Source organism: Tenrec ecaudatus, chromosome 18, assembly GCF_050624435.1.
Source record: "Tenrec ecaudatus isolate mTenEca1 chromosome 18, mTenEca1.hap1, whole genome shotgun sequence".
NCBI lineage: Eukaryota > Metazoa > Chordata > Mammalia > Afrosoricida > Tenrecidae > Tenrec > Tenrec ecaudatus.
In genome coordinates, this window is record NC_134547.1 from 52,778,816 (window position 1) to 52,784,815 (window position 6,000).

Genomic DNA, 6,000 nt, shown 5'->3' on the forward strand with positions numbered 1-6,000 from the left:
TAAACACATGAGAAATGTTGTTCTTCACTTCTAATAAAACATACATGTGCTCCTATAAGAACATGCACAGACTACTATCACATTTTTCTTTAGCAAGACTCTACAAATGATTAAACTTATTCGACTTAATATCCCTTTGTAATATAATCAACGTGCTTAAAATATCAATAGATACACTAACCGAAACACTTTATCATGGCATAAAGAATTATTTTCTTGGCGGTGTACGTGAGTAGGTACTCTCTTGAATAGAATCAATGCAGTGTCTTCTAACCCAGACTTGCAATACACAAGTGGTTAATCTGAATGATCCATTAAAAAGGGCAAGAAGTAAGAAGGGAAGAGGGAGAAACGGAGGACAAAATTCATTCTTCATCATTTTTAGCAGTGTCTAGTAAGGCTAAGGTTCTCTTTGAGTGACACACACAACCCTTTCAGACACCGATCAGATTGTTCCTATGAAGTATATCTTTGCATCACACAAGATTATGAGAATTCCTTGGTGCAAGTCAAGCTTTGCGTGTATTCTTATTTTACAAAGCTGAACCAAGGCTTTAAAACAATATTCTCCTATAAGTTAAAAAAAATGACAGTGAAGGAAAGGTGCTTTGCAAACGGAGTAAATTGGATTTATGCAGAAAAGTGTGGCTATGGCTAAAAGCAAATGTGGAACAATTCAGGAACTTTCTGCAGGGAAAACTGAGGTAAGGCATCCCAAATCAGAAAACGCCCTGGCTTTTATCCCTTCTCTCACCTTTATTGGAACTAGCCCAGCCCAGGAGTCGGGGGAGGCACAGTCACTGTTGTCATTGCATGAAATGAATGTTTCCAGGCCACAGACTCTGGGCTCGGCTCATTCTAGCATTTGCCATTAACCTTGGCAGTGGGGTAGAGAAGTAAAATCTTTGGGGACTAGTATTACAAGTGTTATTATTTTATGATGCTTTCCAAACTGACACGGATAATTATATCAATGTTTCCAACTACTGAAAGAGCTTTCGAAAGGGGAGGGGGACACCCAACAACCACCACCATGAAGTCCACAGACAAGAAGGTGGATGATATTTATGATAGCAACTAGCACATGACATTTAAAACCCAGGAAATAAGAGCTCGGGAGATGATAGAAAAATGAAATAGTATTGGCCCCAATGCTATGCCATGAAGTGGCAATGAAGATTCAGTTACCGTCAACATTCGGGAGAAGCAGCTAAATGGCATCTCTCTTGAACTTCTTTCTTTCTTGACCTTTTGAAGTTGCCAGGTTCAACTCATTTTCTCCTCATGGTTACATCTGAAGTGGGTGCCAGAGGCCAGAACCAAGGGTTCAGCAGAAATAGATTGCTCATCGCAACGTGCAGGAATGAAGTCAGAAGGGACCAATAGCCCTTCGGTTAATTAATCCCTACTAATCAGATGATGGTCTTGGTTCATGGAAATAGTGTTCCATTTCATAAAGAAAACATGTCTAAGATTCCACAAGAGGTGGAACTCCTAGCCCCCACAAACAGGTTAGGTTTGTAAGGCAACTGTTCAATAAGCCTGTCTGAGAATGCAAGAGGACCAATCTCACCATCTAATGCAGATTATACGGAAAGGGAATACGATGAAAATGTCCAATTTTAAACCAGTACATAGGGCAGCACATTTTCAGGAAGGGGTAGGAGTGGGGTGTGTGTGTGTGTGTGTATGCATGCATGAGAGTATATGTGCAACACAGCCTGCAGAGCAATTTGCAATCTTCCTTGCTATTTAATTACACACCCTGTTAACAAGTGAAATGTAATATGCCATCGCTAGGAGTTTTTCTAAAGGAGCCAAGTTTGTCATTTCAACTGTAAACTGCATGTCTCCTATTAAACGGTATAATTTTATAAGACATAGAAAATGATTGAAACCGATATCAGTGGTCTACTGAACACAGCATTTTCAAAAAGACGGCTTGGGGGCTTAAATTCCCTGTATCACTGAAAGACTACGGGATGTGTGTTTTCCCTCTGATTTGTCACATGCCAAACTTTGCTGTGGATCCAGAAGTGGGTGGTTGATAAAGTAAATTGACTCTCACTCTGCCTTTTGGCCTTACCATGAAAATTTGCTCAAACTGGAATGTTGATCAAGCCATGATAGGTGCCACTTTGAAGGGAGAAATAAGCTCAGTTTCTCTTTAAATCATTAACTTCCTTATGGGAGTATGGATGCAGGTTTCTCTTCAGTTGAGGAAGTGTAGATTATAACTCTTCTGCTTGTTTGTGGTGCAGCTTTGCCCACCAGTAAACAGTGGAAGGTCGGTGGAAAGCAAAGCCCGGAAGGACATTTTCTGAAACAGAATCACTAAGAAAACCCCTCCCTCTTTGGGGGACTACCCTTGCTTTGTTCCAATTTTCAGATGCTCCTGGAACACAAGGAGCATTAGTCTTTAGTGTATAAGAATTATTTACATCTTGCGTATATTTATGTGACAACCTTTACAAACCACTTTTCAAACTGCATTCTCTCTCTCTCTCTTTTCCTTTGCATCTAGCATGCTACTACTATTGGCTTCTTAAAGGGACGCTCTGAACTAAACAACTCAAGAGTTGCTTTAGTAGAACACTGTCTTGACAGCAACCAGTTCTACATAAGAGTCAAAAGAAAGTTATTTCTGAGGAAGGACTTCTCGTCCAAGTTGTTATGGACACAGCAAGCAAATAGAACCACTATTCTGGAGAGGGTTACTAGAAAAACAGACTGTGGTACTTTTACTACATGACTGCATCTTCAGGAGCTTTAAAAATGAATTCCAGACAGTAGAAAGCCAAGAGTCTTGGGTGCAGAGGTTTACCCATTGAGAGTCCTGAGGCTCTTTAATAATGTTAACGAGGTACACAGGATCCATGTTGCGGGGAGAGCGATGAAGGGGGTTGAATAGCAGCATTCCCGCACAGGTTCTAGAGAACATGATCCAGTGCCTTTCAAATTACTGGCTATTTGTGCCAGTCAGGGGTACCTTCAAACCACGGGGGTGGTGTGAGAAAGATGAACTGACACCAGTCATATCGTAGGGCCTCCAGAGGACCCACTCCTCGTGCTTAGAGGGACTTTTCATCAACTCGAAACCCTCTGCTGATCCCCCAGAGCAGAAAATACCAAAGGTGGTTTAAAATTCTATGATCGGGCATGAAACAGCTAGGATTCAAATCTGCAAAAAGCAAAATGACCGAATAGTATGATTAGTATCACTATTGAATAAGAGAGAGAGAGAGAGAGAGAGATCTAGAATTTCATTCATTCATCCACGGAATACAGGACAGTGGCAAAACACTCTGGACATGAAGATTATAGGGGGGACAGTCACCCTCAAAAAACATCCTTTAAAGACATCAGGCCCCTTTCAGTGGAAGAATCTCTCTCTCTCTCTCTCTCTCTCTCTCTCTCTCTCTCTCTCTCTCTCTCTCTCTCTCTCTCTCACACACACACACACACACACACACACACACAGACGCACATATGAAATCTCTGTAAAGCTGTGTGCACCGGAGGAACGGCAATAATCAGAGGGAATCTTCAGCGGTGGTTAGCATGAAAGGCAAAGCTCATTTTGCATTCAGTGAGGGGCAGCAAGAGGAGATTGAATGGATGGAAAATCCCACTCTTAACTCTTACATAAAATCCCCCCCCACCACACACACATAGTTTTCCAGTTGACAAGCTCTTCTAATGAAGCTGGAGGTGACAGCCCCGAAGGGTTGGTAACCACTGGGATGGCTGTCAGGAGCGTGCAAGAGGGCAAGCGCTTCGGAATGCCCCAACTACCCTCCAGCCCCTCTGAGCGCCTTCACAAGGGTGTCGGGAAAGAACCAAACAAGTCTTCTCGCTTTCCCTGCCTCCTCTCACCCCTACCACCCGCCCACTTGAGCTGCGAATCCCGGCCAGGGCCATGGAGAGTAGCGGGCAGATCTGGTTAGCAGCCCGGGCGGACGCCGCTGAGCGGTTGCCTGATGGTGCCTCTTCAAAGGGGGAAACTCTTGTGGAATCTTCAGGAAAGGATGGCAAAGTTGAAAGGACCTTTCTCCCTCCTGCTCCCTGGGTTATAAGCTCTATCGTTTAGACCTGAAGTGAGCAGCTGCCAACCTGATTTTCCATTAAGGGCGATTGTGGCGCGTTTGCAACAATAAACAATTAATGTTGTTTGATTTCTTACATTTAGCAAGCCAAGCAAACAGCTGCCATCTCAGCTCGCGGAGGCAAAGGCTAGTCGTGGATTTGCCGCCGGCTCAGTGCCTACAGGGAAGGATCAGGGGTGATGAGACTTTGAAGTTTGGGGGAGCCTGGGTCAGCGGAGGCTTGGGCTTAGGGGAGGGAACGAGCAGAGGGAATGGTGGGTACCTGTTGGTCCCAGATTTGGAAATGGCACCTCTGCGCTGTCTGGCAGCCTTAGCTGGCAGGGAGAGCAGGAGCCAGGAGTGGATCTCCGCTGAACCTGTTACGCGCAGGAAGGATCCAGGAGCGCGAGACCGCTTTCCCTTCGGTCCTGCAAGGCGCGCACCCCGCACCCCTGAGCTTAGCAGCCCGGGTGCGGCGAGATGGCCAAAGACGCAGCCTGGGCTCTGCGGATGCCAGGCGAGAGGGGACGGAACCCCCGCGTCCGGGAGCCTCAGTGACCGCAATCTAGCGGGTTCCAATAAGCCAGCCACTGCCTAGGGAGGTCAGCCCGGAGGGGAAGCGGCGGCGGTTCGCCCAGAGCTCTTGGCAAGGCGCTGCCAAGTTTGCCGGCAGCGAGCTCCGCGCCTCCCGGGCTGGGCAGCCACTTGTGGGAAAGCCTTGCGCGGGGGGCTCTAGCTGTGGAGCTGGGGGCCGCCGCCCCGCCGCGAGGGGTGCCCTCCCCCGCCTCTAAGGAGGGGGGTGACCAAACCCAGCAGGATGGCCCCCCACCTCCAGGCCACCTCTCCTCTGGGGCTGGCATCCTCCTCCCCAGCAGACCCGGTGCTTGGCCATTCCCCGCACGGACCCCGCAGTGGAGACGCGCGGCTGCGGCGGCGCCTGTCCGCCCGGGCCAGCGGCGAAGGCGGCTGGCGGCCGCGAGGAGGGAGACCCGCAGACAAACTGGAGGGGGGCAGATTGGAACAGGCGACTCCCCAGGATCTGCGGTCAGGGAAGGTGGGCAAAACATCCCCCCCCCCAAGGCGAACAGCTCTGATGGTGCGTCCCTGGAGCCCCGGCGCTCGCGAGAGAACCTGCCGCTTCTACGCGCGCCGGGACTGGGGACCCGCTTTCACCATCTGGGGGCAGAAGGCGGCGCGCGCAAGGGGTCTGAGGGGCGTGGGAATTCTTGAAAGAAACGGTCCCTCCCGTCGCCTCCAGCCCTGGGGAAGCATCCAAGGAGGTGGGGGGTGTCGGGGGCGGGAAGGACTTACTCTTGGGGGGTCTCCGTTCTCGCGAATGTCAAGCCTCCGGGGTTCACACAAGGCTGGCAGGGCTCGGGGTCGGCTCCCGCGGGCGGCGAGCGCCGGCCGGTCCCCGCGCGCTGGCCAGGCGCCTCCGGAGGCCGGGCATGCCTCTCCCGGCGCCGCGGGGCGGGCTGCGGAGGCGCGGGGCGGACCCGCCGGGCTCCGCGGGGGGGCGCCGCGCAAAGTGAGGGGCGCTCGGGTCGGTGCGCGAACCCCCCGGCGGCCGGCGAGCTTCTCGGGGCGGCCGGGAGATTCCAGAGACATCCACCACTTCGGGGTCGGAGCGCTCCGCCGGGCGAACCCGCCTGCCTACCCGATGGAACTGTGAAGTGATGTGGAAAAGTGAGCCGGGTGCCTCCCCTCCCGGCTCTCATTGGGCAGAGCGCGGAGGCAGGTCTACCATTTGGAAATTCAGGGAAGCAGGCCCCCCCACCCCACCCCGCCCCCCGGCCTGCCTCCCCCTCCCTCCCCCCTGCGCTCTCGCACGTTGGCTCCTGGGCTCTCTTTCCGCGACCAAGTGGGCGCACAACTTTTCGCTCCTCGCTCCAGAGCACGCCCCGCGCGTCTCCCG

The 6,000-nt window shown here is 51.1% G+C and overlaps 1 protein-coding gene across 1 annotated transcript in view; it reads right to left on the reverse strand.

Moving 5' to 3' along the window:
* The window catches only part of CDH8 (cadherin 8), a 447,886-nt gene extending 442,140 nt beyond the window's left edge, over positions 1-5,746 (reverse strand). The window contains exon 1 of the mRNA XM_075536968.1: positions 5,397-5,746. The gene's annotated coding sequence lies outside the window, so the exon portion shown is untranslated. The remainder of the gene's footprint in view (positions 1-5,396) is intronic.
* Between the last annotated feature and the right edge of the window lie 254 nt (positions 5,747-6,000).